We start from the raw sequence: 20,054 nt of genomic DNA on the forward strand, positions 1-20,054 counted from the left end.
ATATACAGACACCCTAAAAATCCATGCATGTATACTCAGGTACATTGTGGAGGAATAATTTCTGAGTTATTAACAGTAGTAATCTCTGAACACTGAGATTGTATGTGAACTTCATTGCTTTAGATTCTCTGCTTATATTCACGACAAGAAGAATAATTTGTGTTTGTGGAAATAAAAAAAGTTTCAAGTGATAAAATTAGAATAAATAAATTGTTAAGATTAGATGGAAAAGACCAACCAAGATGTTGGAGTAGCAACCCTTACACAGGAGATCAGGAGTTCTTTTATCTTCTTCCTTTACTTTCTGTTGTCATGGTTTTCCATGGTAACACACGTAGGCACAGATAGTCTGCATTCCTGTATTCTACAACCCATGATAGTTAAAAGAATAATGAAGAATTCCTGTCAGATTTTAGAGGGGCTAGACTTTGAGGATTACCAGTAATCTTTTTCTGTCTATCTTAGTGTTTCCTTTCTGTCCTTTTCGTGTGACTGTAGCTACTCACACACCCATGACTCATTCAGTGTGATGTCAGAAGGGCCAGTGGAGGCGGATGCATCTGTGAGAGTTAAAGCCAAAACTAGAGATGGTTCTTCACTGGGAGCCAAGATTCAAGTGCAAAATCATTTGTTTGTGTGTGTGGTTTATGGAAATAAGTTGCATTAGGAGTTCATAATGAGCATTTGCAAGTAAGAAATAAACAAGAACATACAATATAATTACAGACAAGAGCCAGAAATGGAGGGGATTGGAAAAGTTACATGCTACCTTGAGGAAGTTCACCACAGCATTAAGTCAGTTGAAAACAGGTCAATCACTTAGGCAGATCACATCACCTGGAAGAGGAAGAAATGGATTGTGGCTGGGACCAGAATGATGTACACAATAGTACAATTCTCACTAATATGAATATAACTCTTTCTTTTACAAAGCAATCTCTCTCTGGACATCTGGTCTGACTGCTTTCAGTCTGGAGATGTGAGGTAATGTCCCAACTGGCATTAAGACACATGCCTCTAAAACTTTCATTTTAGTTTAAGCACAGGACATTTTTTAAATGATGTCAAATAAATTTCAGAACCCAATTCTAGGATTTGATGCTCACACAGAATGTTTTATTTTGTGGGTATTGTAAAATCACATCTTTTCAGGCTTTGGTGCCTACCCTCATGGAACTTACTTTCCGGTTCACACATGGTGACAAGTATAGAAAACCAAATATGTACCTGTGGCACTGCATGGCTTGTTTAAGTGCAATGAAGACAGTAGATTTAAGGGACAGTGGGGTTGGGAATGTGGTTGTATAAAAGATGCTTGTAAGCAAAGATGGGAAGTAATGGAGAGCAATGGGCATATGCGTGTGAACCTTCTCCCCAGAGGAGGAACAGCAAGAAAGGCACCCCTGGGATGGGGATGAGCTTTGCCACTTCAAGGAACAACCAGCATGCCTGGTGGCAGAACTGAAGTGATTAGGGGGAATGGTAGGACCTGATATGTGAGGGAGTGCAGGATTGGGCTTTCTCGGCGACCAGAATGTCACTGGAGTCTATTAAGCAAATGATTCAATCTGCCAATTTGAATTTCAAGAAACTCCTCCTTTGCTGTGGGCAGATACTAAGAGGTCAATGAGTGGGGATGAGGGTGGAAGCAGGAACCCAATCTGGACAACCCTGTAAAACTCAGGACAAGGCATGTTGGTAACACACATTGTTTCCCTGAGTAGGTGACATAAACAACTACATTGTCAGCATTTTCCCATTGGTATGGGCATTAGGGAAAGACTGGGGCATGGCCATGGGGTCTGAGTATAAATGATTGCAGGTTGGGATCTGCCCTATATTGCGATGGGCTTGGAGAGAGACAAGTTTTCCCTGGCCTGTGACACTGGTTATATACAGTCTGTTAATGACATATGTTGAATTTCATTAGCGGTACCAAAGTTTGAACCTGCCAGGATGGTCTCTATCTGAGATTTTCTTCCCATCCTCCTTTAGTCCATATTCTGGTAACTCTAAGGAGGCCAAACTTGTGTGCCCACTCAGAATCCACTACCTTCCTGAGCAGTGGTTCTCAACCTTCCTAATACTGCGACCCTTTAATACAGTTCTTCATGTCATGGTGACCTCCTGCTATTAAATTCTCAGCTGCTATTCATAACTGTAATTTTCTACTGTTATTAATCATAATGTAAATATATGATATGCAGGATATCTGACATGCGACCCCTGGGAAAGAGTCATTCAACCCCCAAAGGGATCTTGACTCACAGATTGAGAATCACCATCCTCAGACTCCCAACTTTTTTCAACACTCTTGAGGGGCTCCACAAAAGCTGCAACATCCTGAGGCTAACCGTGCCCTAGTAGGTATCCCTAAGTTTCAGGAAAGCTGTTTTAGGGGTGTCTGGGTAGATATTGTGTAACGTGTGAGCTGGGTGTGCAAGGCTTCTCAGGGAACACTCAGAGCCTGAGAGGAAAAGAAGGTCTCTCTTTCCTCATTGCTACTGACAATTTGGAGAAGTCATAATTTAACTCAAGACCTACATTCCAGGCCACTAGCAAAGGAAATTGGCCAAGGAACAATAGCAGCTTGTTAAACTAATTTACAATATAAATGTTCATCTTATACCCTAGATGCATGGTTGCTAGGTGATGTGGGAAGCACATAGGCTACTTCAAGAGTACCCTTGGACTAGTACTCTGTGTGCCTCAATCTCCTTCCTTGGCAAGCTCCTTGAGTGTATAAATCACATGTGATGATCATCCGCTTGCCTTGCTGAGGACTCATTTAAGCATCCTCGAGCCCATGGACTCCAAACTGGCAAGCTGTTAGTTACATCCTCAAAAGTGTCTATAGGGGAGAGGAAGGAAGCACATGATTGCTCTAGTTATCTGAGACCTAGAAGATGGGATGAGATGGAATAGTAGTACCAAAAAGTGGAGGTAGAAAGCCATCCGGGCTCTTGCTGACACGTTAATTTCTTGTTTCATTCAGCATGAAGATGCCACTGTAATGCTTCCTACTGGGGAGGCTCAGTGGCTAAAGTAACATGGCTGACCCACGATAGGCTAGGTACCCTATCTTCCCAGGTCCCCATCTGTAAAATGGGGTTAATAATACCATGCTGGGTAGTGAGAGGATATATGGGATAATATATGCAAATGCTCCTTTACTTTTTCAGAAGAAAGACACTATCTAAACCTAAGGTATTATTATCATTCATTTTAACTTCGGAATAGCATCATCCTGTCATTTTTGATCCCGTAATTACAATACATCAGGTAAGCACAGATTTTAAAATCAAGGGAGTACCGCACAGCGCACGGAGACGTGAAAACTTTGTCACATGAGAACAGCCTTGACAACTTCCAAAGTGCCTAAAGCTGCATCCATTTCCATATTAATGCATTCCACATACATTGTTGAGGAGGAAGCTCACAATGTTTGCTTAGCTGGCACCTTGTATTTGACAACTCCTCAGAAGTGGCATGGGTGGGCTTTGTGTCAGTGGATACCCGCTGCCAATGAATACTCTTTTTATTAAGACAGGGTAGTGACAATGAGTTCTGTCTGAAGCCACAGACCCCTTAATCCACTTGAGACAATCAGAAGTCTCTGACTTTAAAGCAAAACTGGAAATCGAAGGAAACACAATTGTGTGGTGTCTATCCATGTTTTCTCAGAAATTTTGAGTATTGCTGTTTTCAGAAGTTCTCTGGTATTGTATTCCCAAGTATATTACACCTCAGATTTTAATCTAAACCGTTTGTCTGTCTTTGTCCATGTAAGGCCCTTCAAAGTCCTATCAAATCAGTGGCAAACAGAAGACCTCGGCTTTATTTTAATACAATGTGCCTTTGCACACATTTTGGGCCTGTTTCTCCTATGTATGAAATGAGAAGGTACAATAGAAACCGGGTATTCCTCTGGTTTAGTCAAGTACAGCAGGTCATTTATGGTTGAGTGAGAGCTGCAAGGATTGGGAGAAATGTCCTTCCCTGACTTTTTGCACAATTTTGAGTGCCAGGATTATTTTTGGAATCACCATCCATTTCCAATGACACTGGAAAAACGCTTCTGTTATTTTTCTCCCTGGCGGAAACCCTGGAGTGTTATGAAGCTTTAATTAGCAGTGAGATGCTGTTGCTTTGGATGGACACCAAGACAAAGCCCCTTGGGTACCTTTTTGGCACTCACTGCAGAGATTGTATGTTGACTCCACCCTGATGTTCCTTAGCCATGACAGAGATGCTGAGCTGAAGGAATCATAGGAGCAATGGAGGCGAGCCCTACAGAAATCAATACTTTTACAAGGACTCTTGGCCATGAGAGCGTTTTACCTGCTGTGCTCTATGAACTGAGCCCATCATGCTGCCACGTGTCTCTTTCATGTCTCTGCACTCTCAATCCCATGGGTCAGAGGCCAGCTGCTCTTTAATGTAACTACTGGGTGGATAATGCTCACCCAGCACTTCGCTCCTTCAGGTTCACTGGTTTAGAGATAAATGTTGCCTTTGGCCTGATTAATGGGAAAAAAAGGTGATTGCATAGTGGACCTTCTGGAGGTGTGTATGTGTGTGTGTGTGTGTAGCAGAAATCATAGGGATTTTATGCCTTAATTTTACCACTCACTTTCCTGTTGGTTTAAAATCTAGCAATTTCATATTTTTAAAAGGGGAGAATAATGAGTCTGTTGATACTAATTTAAAATTTTTATTGATAATCCCAGTGCTATCTCTTGATTAGAAAATTGTCCCTGTAATAGAAGTGACTCTTTGCTTCTACTCCATATGGGGAGATCAGGGTAAAAATAGCCCACTGGTATAATTTAGCTATCCTCTGCTGATTCAGGTGCAAGATCCATTAAACTCATTATGGGCCGGACTCGGTGGAAGGAACGTTTACAGACATTTCATTTAATTCTCCCGACTGGGTGTTGTAGCCTCAATAGAGAGAAAAGAGATGAATTGAGGTCCTAGTATAACACGGTTCAAACTGGGAAACAGGCTTTCGGGTTCTATGTTCAAGACATGGTCCACAGCAAAGAGTAATTCCCTGGGGTAGTTTCCACTTTAAGGAAATGTTTGGGCAAAAAGGAAGAAACAGCCATAACGGGAAAGAAGTTTAATCTTAAGTGTGCAACTCACATACCTCTCAACAGGATTAAAGCTGGTCTCTGGCTATGGACACCTTTTCTTTTTTTTTTTTTTTCTTTTTTCTTTTTTTTGGTTGTGAGCCTAGCCTTTAACGGCTGAGCCATCTCTCCAGCCCTATGGACACCTTTTCTAGAACACATAGCCAACCTAATATTGTGGTGAATACTATAGTCCTTTTATTAAAAATTACTTATTTACTTTATGATTTTTAATAAATGTGTGCAGTCACCTGGCTTCTTAACAACAAGGATTTCACTCTTTTTTTTCTGTTTCCTTGATTCTTAGTAAGAGTTTATGTTTATGAGTGTTGGAAGATTATTCCCTGTTTTCCTCATGATTTGAACCATTGTGAAAATAGATAATATGTTTAATTTTTAATTAATTTTTAACCCTTCCTGTGGTAAATTCTTGAAAAGTTTACCCTTTGAGGAATTTTCTTGTAACCAGGAAGATAAAGATAAATGCTACATGATCTTATTTACGTGTGGGCATTTTCTAAAACGTCATACACCTATGAACAGCACAGGTGGGTGACTAGCAGGATCCAGAAGCGGGAGACATGAGGACATGGAGTACATAAGTCTAGAGCTCCATTGTGATTCAAGTACTATAGTTAATACCACGCTCTACATTGGCCATTCTTCCTTTCGTTGACTTAGAAGAGCTGTGCACAAATTTAAAAACAGCATTTAAAGTGGTGGAACACCCCAGAAGTTCCTAGTAACACATCCCCCTGCCCTAAGACTCCACAACACCTGCTCTGTTCCCCAGCCTTCTCTTTTGTGTTCCTTCTCTCCGTTTCTCTCTGCGTCTTTCCTCCTCGCTTTGTCTGAAACAGTGTGCCATCTGTCCCTCCTTCCTCCCCATGTAGCCATTCCACTCACGTACTCCACTCCCAATCCACGATCCTGGGCTTCACACAGACCCCCCAGGGAAGTTTGGTGACTGCCATTAATCTCATAGGGAACTGGCCCTGGAATGGTAGTGAATAAAATTCTCTGTTTCATTATATAGGTTAATAAGCTCCTAGAGCGTCTTCAGATGCTATGAAATATTAACAGTGTGACCCAGAAGTTGGAGGCTGAGGGTGTCTTCCCCTGAGCGTATTAGGAGCCCTTGCTGACTGAACATCAATCAGATATTAAAACAAAGAATCTGCAAATGAATAATAAAAACCAGCAGAAGAATATCTGCTTTCAAAATGTCTGCTAGACAAATCAGGTTCTGGGAAGAACATTCATTACTACTTAAAGGAAGGCACATTTAAAACTAAATATGCATCTAAGTGTCTTATAAGTTAATAAACAGCAGAAATCATTTTGGAAATGAAGAAATAAATCATCAATTACATATTTAGAGACAGAGTCTCTTTTGTCATGAATGTCTGGTGGATAGTGGGTGACAGGAATACCATATAGTTTCAATTTATTTTGCTTTATTAAATATATTTTGTGTGTGTGTGTGTGTGTGTGTGTGTGTGTGTGTGTGTGTGTGTGTTGGGGGGGTCACACACATGCCATGGTGTACATGTAGAAATCAGAGGGCAGCTCTTGGTGTTTGTTCTCTCCTGCCACCATGACATGGGTTCTGGGTATTGAAGTGAGAATGCAAGACTCGAATGGACTTTACACACCGAGCTCTCTCACCATCCCAGTTTCTAGTTCCAACTGAGTGGCATCCTGTGCCTCCCTTTGAGCTTGGATAAGGCAAGGATTCTGCTCTACTCTTTAGATCAATCAAGATGGAAATAAAGTCAAAAGCTTTGTGATAAAGTTTCGGTGTTATGTGTTACTCTAATACAGACATAGATTTACCACTTACACCTAAGTGTTCTGATTGACCTGAGCTGGGAAAAATAGAAACTAAAGCAAAGGAACCATAGAAGGGCTCATTTCTTGGCTTGCTGAGTTGTTTCTTTACTCTCTTTTGGATGTGCTAGGATACTTCATTGCTCAAAGTTGCTATTTTAGGAGGGCTATCTAACTGGTTCAAGTAAGGCAAGAAGGAGCCAGAGTTTCTAGAAACTTCCAACATTTTCAGTTGTTTGCTACAAGTATCACTCTGTTCAAAGGAGTTCTCTGTCACAAGATGTCCTCCCTACATACAAATTCTCCAAGGGAACTCCATGAAGGACTTTGATTGGCAAGGTTTGCCAGAAGACTTTAATCAGTAGCCACTAGTCTTTCTGTCTTCATGGTCTCTCTCACTTTGACATCTGAAGGGACAATCTAGAGGGGTTTTTTTCAAGATAGGGTTTCTCTGTATCTTTGGAGCCTGTCTCGTAGACCAGGCTGGCTTCAAACTCACAGAGATCAGCCTGCTTCTGCCTTTTGAGTAATGTGATTAAAGGTATGTGCCACCACTGCCCAGCGACAAATCTGGAGATTTTTATAGTGATTCAGATGTGTTTCCCACATAGAAAGATCCAGAATTGTCACATGCTACCAATACTTTTTTTCCCATGCAGATTTTGGTAAGGGATCGTTTGAGCTCAAAGGTCTGGAGGACATTACATTAAGAGTGAAGATCCATGACAGGAGGTCACACTTGATAAGCCACCAGATAAATTAAGACATTCACATCAGCCAGGTCTGAGTTTTGTGCTCCTGGTCCAAAAATTAATGAGTATGTAACTTTAAATTTCAGACACTGGACACCCAAGTTCCTGGACTAACTCGGCATCTCTTCCTATTCACTTTCTTTCCCAGTTTTTCTTGCAGTCATAGATAAAACATGTCATACCATGCAATGCTACACAGAACTCTTGAGTGGAAGGAAAGGTCTTTCTTACTAAAGGAAACCAATAAAGCTTGCACCTGCCCTATGACCCTGCCTTGAATGTAGACTCTGTGCTCAGAGAGGCAGCAACTATCTAGGGACCAAGATAGGCATGATAGGAAGATAATGAGATGAATCCCCGTCTAGCAGATCCACCATGTTATGGATGTAACACGAAACAATCCCCACAGGCTCCTGATTTGACTGCCTGGTTGCCTGGTCCCCAGATGGTAGTCTATTTTGAAAAGTGCTAGAAATTTAGGAGATGGAACCAAGCTGGAAGAAGTGGGTCATTGGGGGGCAGGTCTTCAGGGTATATTGTTTCTGGATGTTTCCCGTATTGTTCTCTTATTCCTGTCTACCAAATATAAATACCTTGTGGTCCTTGACCACATACTGTCTTGTATGTATGTACGCGTATACATATGTGTATGGCATAAGCAGGTATGTGCAGGCAGGCTCACCCATGTGTGAAGGTGTAGAGGCCAAAGGAATATTTCAAGCATCTTTCCTAATCCCCTATCACCTTATTTTTTTGAGACAGTCTCTCACTGTACCTGGAGATGAGCATTTTGGCTTGCCTGTCTGGCCAAAGGGTCCCCACAGATTCACCTATCTCTACCCAACATTGAGATTATAGATGTCCACTACCACGTAATTCAGATCCTCAAACTTGCACATCAAGAACTTTGCACACCGAGTCTTCTCCCCAGCCTCTGTCCTCCATACTTGGCCCAAATATACAAAGCAAAGCAAATATGGACTGAACCTGCTGAAACCACAAGCTGGGATCGACATTTCCGCTCTTAAGGTTTTCTGTCAGGTATTTTGTCATAATGACTTGAAAGTACCTAACACACACTTTATGATAGGCAGTCCATTACTTAAGCTAAACACATTTATACCTAACACAATACCCTGGCTGCTATGAAGTGAAAATACTTTGGACTGGCAAGGTGGAGAGAAGCATGGAAAACCAGACTTCAATAGCTATCTTAGTAACAACCATTTAAAAACCTGCTGTTTCAGTTAGTTTCATGAACTTCAGAACTATGTACTAATTGTTTAAGAGGCACCCCCCGCCAGATACTTGAGGCATGGCACCTCCAATTCATCTGCCAACTCATTTTTCTCCCTAAATATGTTTCTATTACTCAGCGGCACTAGCGTTGGAACCCAGGGCCTTTCATACATTAAGCTACATCCTCAATCCAAATTCCTATCATTAATTAATAGTTCCATTGTGCTTTTAGCTGTTGAAGGTAGACTACTGTCATCCAATGGTATTCTGTTGGGCCTGAACAGTGGCTAAGTTCAAGACTTATAACCTCCTCTGTCCTGGAAAAGTTTTGTTTCCCCTTCTCTCTGAGTATGAAGCACAGACACAATGAGCTAGAGGTATAAAAATGCACAGCCACATGCAGTTACCTCCATCACCTCCTGCTTCCATATCTTCAGACTCAAAACCAAAAAGGAGAGAGGTTTGAGAAGGGTGTAAGCCTACCCTTTAGTTCATTCTGGCTCTTCCCAGCTCCTTGACCTTGAGGGGCAAGAGAGAATTCCTGCAGAAGGCAGGAAGAGTCAAGCATCTGGGCATTTTCAGAAAACAAACAAACGAAAAAAAATGTAGAGCTACATCTCTCAAGAGGGACCAAAATGCTAGGGATGTTTGGTTTGGCTTTCAGCTTATACAACCTAATCCTACCCACCTAGGCTATCAATATACATTCCCTAATCTATGGTCACAGCAAATGTGTCAACACAACTAGTGTCAACATTGGTTGGAAATGGCCAAGATACAACTCCATTAGTTAGAGCAAATACATACATTGTTATGTGAATAGGAAGTGTCAACCACAGTTCATTGCTGAAGGCCTGGCCCCTGGCTGGTGATGCTATTTTGGAAGATTCTGGAAGCTAGCAAAAGGGGCTTAGATGGGGAAAAGAGCTGACTAGGGTGTCTATATTTGAGAGCTGGATCTTTTTGCAGGCCCCTTCTGTCTGCTTCTTGTCTAATGTGAGTTGAATTGTCTCTGTAGAGACCTAGATACATCGATCTTGATGACCATGGACAAGATCTCTGAAACTATGAACCCAAATGAAGTGTCCTCCATTTCTCTCACAACAAAGAATGACTAACACAGGAGGAACAAGTTGCCCATTGATAAAGGTGGGATTGGAGCAAACAATGAGGTTGAATGGATCCGGGGCTCTGAGTATGTCCAGACCATACTCTGCCTGTCTGCTTCCTTCTTAAGACTGCCAGCTTACCTCTCACGGTGGCCCAGCAGTCACTTACCTCTCAGCTCAAACCCAGGGACAAGCCTTAGAGCAAAGCAGATTCTAGTGAAAAGCAGTAAGAGTTTTGCTGGAGACATCCAGACCAGCCTTTGTATACATAGAAAAAAAATAACTGTTTATAGCTACTATTTTTCTAAGATGACAATCCATATACTGGAGTAATGAAGTTTTTTTTTTCTTTAAGCTTTTAAGTTCAAACTACAGATCTTATTATTTTACTCATAAATCTAATAAATTTTTAAGAGGCACTTTACAATTTTGGCAATTAAATTCCCTTAAACCACATTAATAAATGTAATATATATGCTTTTCTTTTTTAAGTACTTCCAATACTTGACCAACAAGCACAGCTTTCCCAAGTACCCAAGCAGTTCTTAAAAGTCTAATAAATTAAGCTTGGAATATCATGACCTTTCAATTCTCTTAAATCTTCCAATTGCTGTTTACAAACTTAGCCGACTGTTCTTAGAATCATGAACACTGAAATTTTAGCCTGGAATCTACTACTTAATTAGACACACAAACCAGAATCACATGGCTAATTACAAAGTCGACTGTGCCAGATTGTCTTAAATATTACAGATCCTTTACAGGCATAATAACTTCTTGAATTGCCAGGCATACAAGGATTGTCTTAAGTTCAACACAGAAATGTTAGAGGTGTGGATTTTGTCTACTCCATCCTCTATCTGTCAATTCTAAAACTTTCCAGGTTAGAAACACCAGAGAGGACCCCAGGTTTTTAACTCATAGAACACTGGAGCTTCCTTCTCCTTGCCTGGCATTTCTCATTAATCCTGGATTTAGACATAGACCCTGGAGCTGAAGACCTCAATTCTCTCTGCTCAGATACTGTACACCTTTGTAAATGTTCTGCAGTTAACACAGCTGGCCCAAGTCCTAGCAGTGAGCTACATTTTAGTAGAAATTAGTCTCCTAGATGGAAATTAAACTCTTAACTTATCTCACCCTATTTCTCTCACTGATTTTTTTTTTTTTTTACATAATATGAGCCATAAATTCAGTAACCTCTTTTTTAGAGATGACATCAGTGCTTGATTGAATTCACCTATCTACTTAACTGTTTGGTTCTCATGCTCAACAGATGGTGGTCTATAGCTGTGGGGAGAGATGTTAACAAAAAGGAGAACTCTTGACTATTTGGGTCAGATGACTGCCTACCGGACCAGGTGAGTTAAACATCTGCATATTAGTCCTTTGTTCTTGAATCCCCAGTCAGCCTAGTGGGAAGATGGAGAAACAGTCATCTCTGAGAATGGACAACAGCAAGCACTGCTTGTGAAGATTGGCCCACACACACATTCCCACCAGTCTGCAGCCCATAACACCTGCTGTCTTGTTAATCCAGCCATCTTTGTTCCTCTTCAAAAATCCTCTAGCAGATGGCCATCACTTACGCTTGTGTGTCTACGACTCTGATCTTTAATGGCTCATAAGGTAAGGTCTCTCTTAATAGTACTGTTACCCTATTAAGTCTCAACTCTCACCATGTTTTGATGCCTCTAGTGGATGTAATCAATGGTTTATTGTACTTACTTTATTGTCCTGGAAGTTTCCTTGCATTCCTTTCTTCATACACACCAAACCGACAGTCTGTAACATCCTTTCCTGCTTCATTATCCATGAAGTTCCCCATTCTCGTGGTAAGAATCCATCCCACATGCTACTCCCTTCCTACTACTCTGCTCCTTAGTTGAACACTCTTCCATGGTTCCCTAGCATCTTGTTGATCTGCTTCACCCACATGTAGTGTGGGGCTGCTGTTTGTCTTGTCATCATGTCATTAACCATTAGAATATCAGTCCCTCGAAGGAAATGTCCCTAACAACCTCCAGGAACCTGGCATATAAGCAAACTTATTAGAGACCTCCACCATGCGACCAAATGTGACTATAGGGCTGATTAATATTGGTCCTAGTGCACAACGGAAATTGGTGGTTTGTGTTTCAAAATAAAAAAAGAACAAAACTTAATTTAATAGTTAAGAAGTCAATGACTGTCAGTGTTCTCTTGTTGTGAAGAGACACCATGACCACCACCACTCTTAAAAATAAAAACATTTAATTGGGGCTGGGTTACAGTTTCAGAGGCTTAATCCTTATCATCACGGTGGGAAGTCTAGCAGCATGCAGACAGACATGGTGCTGGAGAGGGGGCTGAGAGTCAACAGCAAGGAGAGAGACATTGTGCTTACCTTGAGCATTTGAGACCCCAAAGCCCATCTCCTAGAGACATACTTTCTCCACAAGGCCATTCCTATTTCAACCAGGCCATACCTCTTAATCCCTGTCAAGTAGTCCACTCCCTAATGACAAAGGATTAAAATATATGAGTCTATAGATGTCACTCTTATTCAAAGTACCACAATGACTGACCTTAGAACAAGTAGAAATAACAACATAATTAAAGGTACCAGCAAATCTGTAGGCAAATTTGTCCCGCAGAATAATATTGTGTTCCCTCTAAACAATATTTATCAGCCAACAACACTTTAACAGTTGTATTGTGTACCAAAGATCAATCACTTTATATTAGCTATTTTATTTTACCAAATTCCTCTGTCATAGCTATAACTTTTCTCATGTTTTTATAGAGAAGGAAGTCAAGGCATAGAGGTTATGTAACTTACTTGTGCCTTGAGATTCATTCTATGTACCTATTAGAAACATGTACTACACTATCTGGGGTCAGGTAACAAGCTAATACCTGATGAAGGTAACAAGGAACAAAGGAATAAAAGAAGGAAGGGAGGGAGGGAGGGAAAGGGGGGAAGGAAGAAAGGAAGGGAAAAGAGAGGGGAGGGAGAGAGGGGAATCCAGAGAAAGAAAACATCAAGACCTGAGACCTTGCTTTCATTTGCAAAGAGACATTTACCTCTGCATGGAGGTATTTAGTAGTACTATTTGCTGTCTATGTATGTATCTGAATGAATGAATGAATGTGTTACATACAACTCAAGAATATATCCAGTTGTTTAACAAAGTGTATTAATTGACCAGATTCATCTGCATGGAAAATATGATTTCACAGTCCTCTAAGGGATTTACCATTTTTTACCTGTACTAACTGCTTAAACTAGAATATTATCACATCAGCAAACATCATGTCCCATCCATAGAGTCACTGGCTAATCATCCATGTCTTTAAGTATTCACCTTGTGTCCTTGCTTCTCTGCCACTACTTTTGAGTTTGCCACTAGCATTAAGCTGTGACATCATACCAAAGACCAAACAAATCGCCATTTCCCAACTCTAGGGTTCCTGTTACTTTTTTTATTTGAGGCACCTTTGTAACCACAAAGGCTGCCACTCCAACTGATCACTCTTTCAGTGTTCAGTCCAAGCATGTGACATAGTTGCTAGCTGGTCAGTCAAGAGCAATCCAATCACTACGGCCCGACTTGATGCCCCAGACACTTCACGGTGTGGCTTTCTCTATTTATTGATACTCCTTGGCACTAGGGACAACTCTGTGAAGCTGGAATTAAGATGATACAAAGTAGAGAGCTGGGAAAACAATGACTTTCTGTTTAATCATGTGCTCGCACACATCCCCATGGTCTCTTCAGTCTCTGAAACAAGGCCATTTCCCTGGCTACAAATGCACAATGAATACAGTTCTGTGGTTGTTAAGTTGATGAATGCCAAGTTTTTTGTTGTTGGGTTTTTTTGTTTGTTTGTTTGGTTGGTTGGTTTGTTGGTGTGTGTGTGTGTGTGTGTGTGTGTGTGTGTGTGCGCGCGCGTGCGCGTGAGCATGCATGCATGTTTGTTTGCAAACTGTTAAGATGCCTATAGTTAATGTTTAAGTAAATTTGATTTAAATTGGTAGTGATGCTAGTATATTTATAGTGACTCTCCTTTCTTGAGGCAGAGCAGATTAGTTGATACTTAAGAACTGTGTGTCTGTTTTTAATGCTTTGTTGCTTATAAAGCCTACTGAGTGGTCTTGGGCAAATATCCTTTGCTCCTATTACCTCCTTGATTTCTACCTTTGAAAGAAAGGGCTTGGGGAAAAGTACCTATACCTCTTCCTACACCTGTGCAGTTATAGGATGTGAGGTAATCAGTAAGCCCTTGATGGTTATAGGCACATCCAGGCCAAGCCCTTAGAGGCCAAGGGACAAGGATAGCCACTATTTATTTATTTATTTATTTATTTATTTATTTATTTATTTGGCTTAAGCTACATAGTATGGTCCAGGATAGCCAGATCTACATAGAGACACTGTCTCAAAAACAAAACAAAACAAAACAAAACAAAAAAACAAAGCAAAACATCTCTCCATTCATAATACCCTTGACTGTCAAAGACTGATTTGTTTAGAAATAACTGTCTCTAGGTACAAAATGAAGGACGTGCCATCTTATTTATTGGTTGCTGATGTTTTTCTGGCTGGGATTTAACACCAAATCAATCTGTAGAAAAAAATCTGCTGATCAAGCATATGGGAGAAGGATATTTTCAAAAACAAAGCTATAGGCATGGCCAGGGCCATCATATGCTACCTCCCATCTGTGTACCTTCCTCCGCCCGTTGTGGAGGTTGTGTCATTGGAATCCTTCTCCAGGCTTTTCCTGAAGGGGTTGTAGCCTTCTAGAATTCAATCCTTTTCTTCAGTTCTCTGATGAAATAAGGTTCAAAGCAAATGCTATGATCACCACCGGCCTTTAACAAGATCTGTAATGGCTTATAAAATGGCTCCATAATGGGCTGGCCTCTTTCTGGGTCATTGTAATGGGATGCCTTTGCCCCGTTAGGGAAGTGTTTCTGATTCTCGCCCAGGCTGAACTCCATGGGCAGAGTGTAAGTGCACAGCGTTCTCCTGGAGCCCCAGGCGCTGCCTTCATTAACTTGGCAGCTCTCTCTGTTCTGGATTCTGCTTTATACACTTCTCACAGCTCTGACACCTCTGTTCAATATGTCTTGTCATTCTTGGCTAATAAAATTGGCTTTGTGCCTAGTCAACCATTCTCTCAAGTCCTGGGTGTCCCCTCTCATCCTGCCTTCCTTTCATCACTGAGTAAAGCGCAGTGCTATTTGACCTCTCCAGCGTGTGTTTCTTTGTTCTATCCTTAAACACAAACCTTTTCCAACACACATCTGGGCCATTTCCCAACTATGATTTTGTCCCTTCTAGTTCCCTGTAGCTAAAGCAGTTTCTAAGAAAGGGATTTCTTTCTGGATATGTGGTTCTTTGTTGTCTTTGAACATAGCAATCAAGAGAAGAATGTCCATTTTCTAGAAGTCCACCCATGTGTTTTAGGAACTCATTTTCTCCTGGGGCATCTTGCATCTTATTTGGGATAATTTCAGTAAACACAGTAGATCAGAATGTTCATCAACCCACTCTGCCTCTCCTATTTCCCCTGGAAACCCATATTACAAGCCCCTTTGCCATATACTGCTAAATATTTAAATCAAATTACAAAATGCTAAAGGTGATGTATTTCCATATACTTATAACATTTACATATACATAACTTTTACTTTAAGCTAATTTAGGGCAGATTTTAATTTTTTTTTCCTTTCTGGTCCAATTTTATCTATCAGTATTCCTACCATATGACTTCCCTCCATGCAATTTCTGTATGATTTTGACTGTGTGTGTGATGGCGGGGTCCTTCTGTATGTTGTGAATATATGTTTCTTTTATTGGTTGACAAATAAAGCTGTTTTGGCCAATAGACATGCAGGATTTAGCTAGATGGGAAATCCAAACAGGGATAGAGAAAGGCATTAGGTGGAGTTAAGGAGATGCTATGTAGCTACCAAGGAAGCAAAAGAACTAGGCATCACTGGTGGTAAGCCAAGACCATGTAAAGATACACAGAATAATAGAAATGGGTTAATAAGTAGAGAGCTAGCCAATAAGAAGCCTAAGCTATTGGCCAAACAGTTTATGATTAATATAAGCCTCTGTGTGTTTATTTGAGCCTAAACTGCTGTGGAACTGGGCAGAACAGAAACTGGTGTCTACAGTAAGTGTGTGTGTGTGTGTGTGTGTGTGTGTGTGTGTGTGTGCATGTGTGTGTGTGTTTATTCATAAAAGTACAGAAGGAGCACCCAAAATAAGGATGAGCCTCTCCTCCATAACTCTTAACATGCTCAAGGCTGAAGGAAGGAGAGGAGGAAGAGGCTGCTGGGGTATACATGCTGCTGATCTGTGATGAACAGATTAATGTAAAGAGAAGGCAGATCATAGAGACATCAGTACAATTAGTAGCATGTGAAAAGATGAAGGAGGCCTACAAATAGTGTCTTGGTCCATGGTCTGCTGCTGTAACAGAATACCTGAGGCTCAGAAAGGAAAGAAGTTTACTTGCTGTAGTAGCCATTTGTAGCAGCCTGTTCCTGTCCAGCCTCAGTTGGATCCAGCCAACTTTGCCCAGTTTGTACCTGAGAGGGGAGTGTGGATTGAGAAATGTCAGGTAAAGATACAAAGGAAAAGATAAAGCCACAGAATAGAATCAGGAGGGCAATCCAGTGAATACTGAATGTCCTGAGTTTATTCTTCAGTATTAATATATTCCAACCAAAAAGGAGAAAATAACAAAAGACTTCTTTATTATGAATACGAGGAAGAAATAGACTTTCTTCCTTAATTCTCCAAACATTTAGTAACCACGACTTAAGACTAAATCTCTCATTATTTGGCCTTGAGGGTTAAGAGTAACCACACCTTAGACAAGTCTATTGTTATTTAGATAAGACATCCAAGGCCAAGACCAAGCATCCTACAGTTGCCACACCTTAGACCTTTAGGTCTTATGACTTTAACCTTGGAAGAATAAGGATAGTTTTGAAGTCTCTGACCTTAAGCCAAGATGAAGTGGAGCCATCTCTGTGGGCCCTGACAACTTGCCTCACAGTATGGAAGTCTGAGAAAATGGCTCTAGCATGCTCAGCTTGTGAGGATGTCCTGAATGCTCTATCATCCTGAGAAGACTCACTGAGGGGGATTTGGTTTGAGGCCTAAGAGAAAACACCAGGAGAAAACTTGCTCTGTAACAACCTACCTCAAAAGCAAGAAGTAACTCACCCAAGATGGGCATCCATCTACTGGTTAAGGGTTCTATCTGTGTGACCCAAACACCTCACCCGCCCCACCTCCTGACAATGTGGCTTTAAGGATGAATTTTTCCAGCACATGAATTGGGGGGGGGCACACCAATGTGGAGCTTGTGGTCAATCACTCTGATGTTGGTGGCACTGGCTTATCTTTGCTTCATCAGATCATCCTGAGAGCTTCTGCAACACAAAACGGTTTAGTTCATCTGTCTTTGTGTCTTCAGCCAGGTATACAAGTGTCTGCCAAATGATGTGTGGCAGAGTTACACAGGCGAGCAAAATGTCTGAGGCTTGAGCTAGACCTCCAATGTTTGTACTTAACTGCACACTTCAGAGATGACAAGAAAGAAACCTCCTGCACCTGAGTGGGGAGTTCCCTTGCTGCCACTCTCCCATTGGTGAATATCACTTATTCTGGGGTACTTCCCCTAACTGCCATCCATCTCACTCCCTGAGGAACACAGTCCATGGAGTCAAGCATGTCAATGAACCCAAGGGAGGAGCAAAGCCTGTCCTCTGTGGAACAAGAGAGGGCAAGGGTGTGGAAAAATTGTATGGGAGAGCATCTCCTCCCTTCCCCCTTCTCTCCCTTCCCCTCCCCTCTCCTTTCACCCCTTTCTTCTCCCTTCCCTCCTCCCCTTCTCTTCTCCAGGTATACTCAGGTAGCCTCTGTGATGGCAGACCTGTAGGAAGAACATCCCCAGCTGGGTGTCACTTGGTTCTGACACTGTTCCAAGGGATTTATAGTTCCACAATATAGTTGCGAACATCAAGCCAGTGTAGGCTGCATCAAAAGCCTATGGGCAAGGGTGGTAAGAGTGTAGGACAAAGCAGTGTTGGTGACTTAAGAAGAGACATCCATCTGTTGAGGAATCAACAGGCTGGAACAATCTGATTGGTAGGTCACTGCCAACCCTTCCCACTCAGTCTCAATCTAAGGAAGCTGTTTTAATGAGCTGTGACTCTCTCATGCAATTGTCTAAAAATAAGATGGGTACTAAATGTTGCTGAAAGTAATCTTACTGAACAACATTGAGTTTACTCCTCTCCAGTGTATTATTTAAAATAAACAGAGGTGAGTATGGTGAGGTCAGAAATAATTTTTAAACACTGACACAATTATCATCTACTTTTCATTGAAATTAGTTAAGAATCCATGGCTAATCGAACTACATAATGAGTTTGGGACTAGCCTGGTCTAAGTATAATGTTTCATACTATTCTATACATATTCATACTATTCTATACATACTATACATATTCTGAAAGATAGTGACCTAAACCAATCAATCAATATCTATGTTTAAGAACATTTTATATGCTTGACAACTATTTGTCCTATGTTTTTGGATTCATATTTTATGTTAGCCACAAATCTATAAGTCAGAAAAATATTCATTCAACATTTTACAGATCAAGTTTTGGCCAGTACATGAAAATTAAAAACTGTGATCAGGTCTCCCCTCATGGAGATTATAACCTATTTGGTTGGGGTGAACCATATGTAAGGTACTTTGGAAATTATGCAATAATTCTAACTTTGGCTTTGTGCATATTGATTTTTACCTTTGAAGCCCACCAAGACTTGAAACACACTCATTAGCTGCAAAAAATTCAGACTAAAGCTCCTTATGTTTCTGAGAACATTCAGATTATTAAATATGACTTGATCTTTCATTTGGAAAAGAAGGCAAGATTATGCTGCAAAAAACAATATCCACAACTGTGCCTATGGGTAAACCTATCAAAATTAACATCAGCCAGATTGACCAGGAGGATGTGACTTCAGAGGGTGGGTACGAGGCTGGATATTCTGTACTCTGGAGCTTCATGTTAAGCTCAGACAGATACTTGGTGCATGAATTGACTTTCCCAAGCTAAACCAGAGCTGGTGAGTGAGAAGCACTAAGATGATTTTACCATGAGTAGCTCTGGCTGGGGCAAAACAAAGGAGCATTGGATGTGACCAGAAACAGCTTGGGGAAGACACAGAGAAAACACTGGTAGAAAGAAGTTCTTTTTAAATTATTATTATTTTAGTTTATTCCATAGTATCCCCATGTGTGAATCATTACATCTATTCAATCTCAAGGATTGAAAGCGACTACTGGACAATAAAATTAATCAACCTGTTTGTTCAGAATTAGCATCTTTTAGAGAGAAAGAGAAGGGAAGGGAGGGGTGTGCATTCAAGATAAAAGAGGTGAATTTCCTCATTAAGCTAATTTCTCATCACATATATGTATATATGCATATTTATCAATCTACCAGGTAGATGACAGAAGAGATCATATATCTATAGATATGTGTTATGATGCTAATGATAACTAGAAGTTATTGAACAGAATTTTCCCACAAGGAAAGAAAAACAGTTCATACAAAGACTGGGAGAGTAGAATGCCCAATCCAGTGGCGAGCTGCAAATAATTTGATCTGACTGCAGGATGAGAGATAAGAATAGGAGAGTAGGCAGGAGACCACTCCAAAATGTATTCTACTCATCTAAGAAATTTGTATTTGGGGGCTGGAGAGATGGCTCAGCCATTAAAGGCTAGGTTCACAACCAAAAATATAAGAAACTTATATTTGGTTAAGGACAAGATATTAAAGCGTTACCAGGAGAGTGGGAGACTTGGAACGAAATCCAGTTTTAGGAAGGGAGGTTTCTTTTTAGCTCATAATAGAACAGGTTTCAGCCCATAGTTTCATAGTTGATGGACCCATAACT

The sequence above is a fragment of the Phodopus roborovskii genome, unplaced genomic scaffold (genome assembly GCF_943737965.1).
Source record: "Phodopus roborovskii unplaced genomic scaffold, PHOROB, whole genome shotgun sequence".
Lineage (NCBI taxonomy): Eukaryota > Metazoa > Chordata > Mammalia > Rodentia > Cricetidae > Phodopus > Phodopus roborovskii.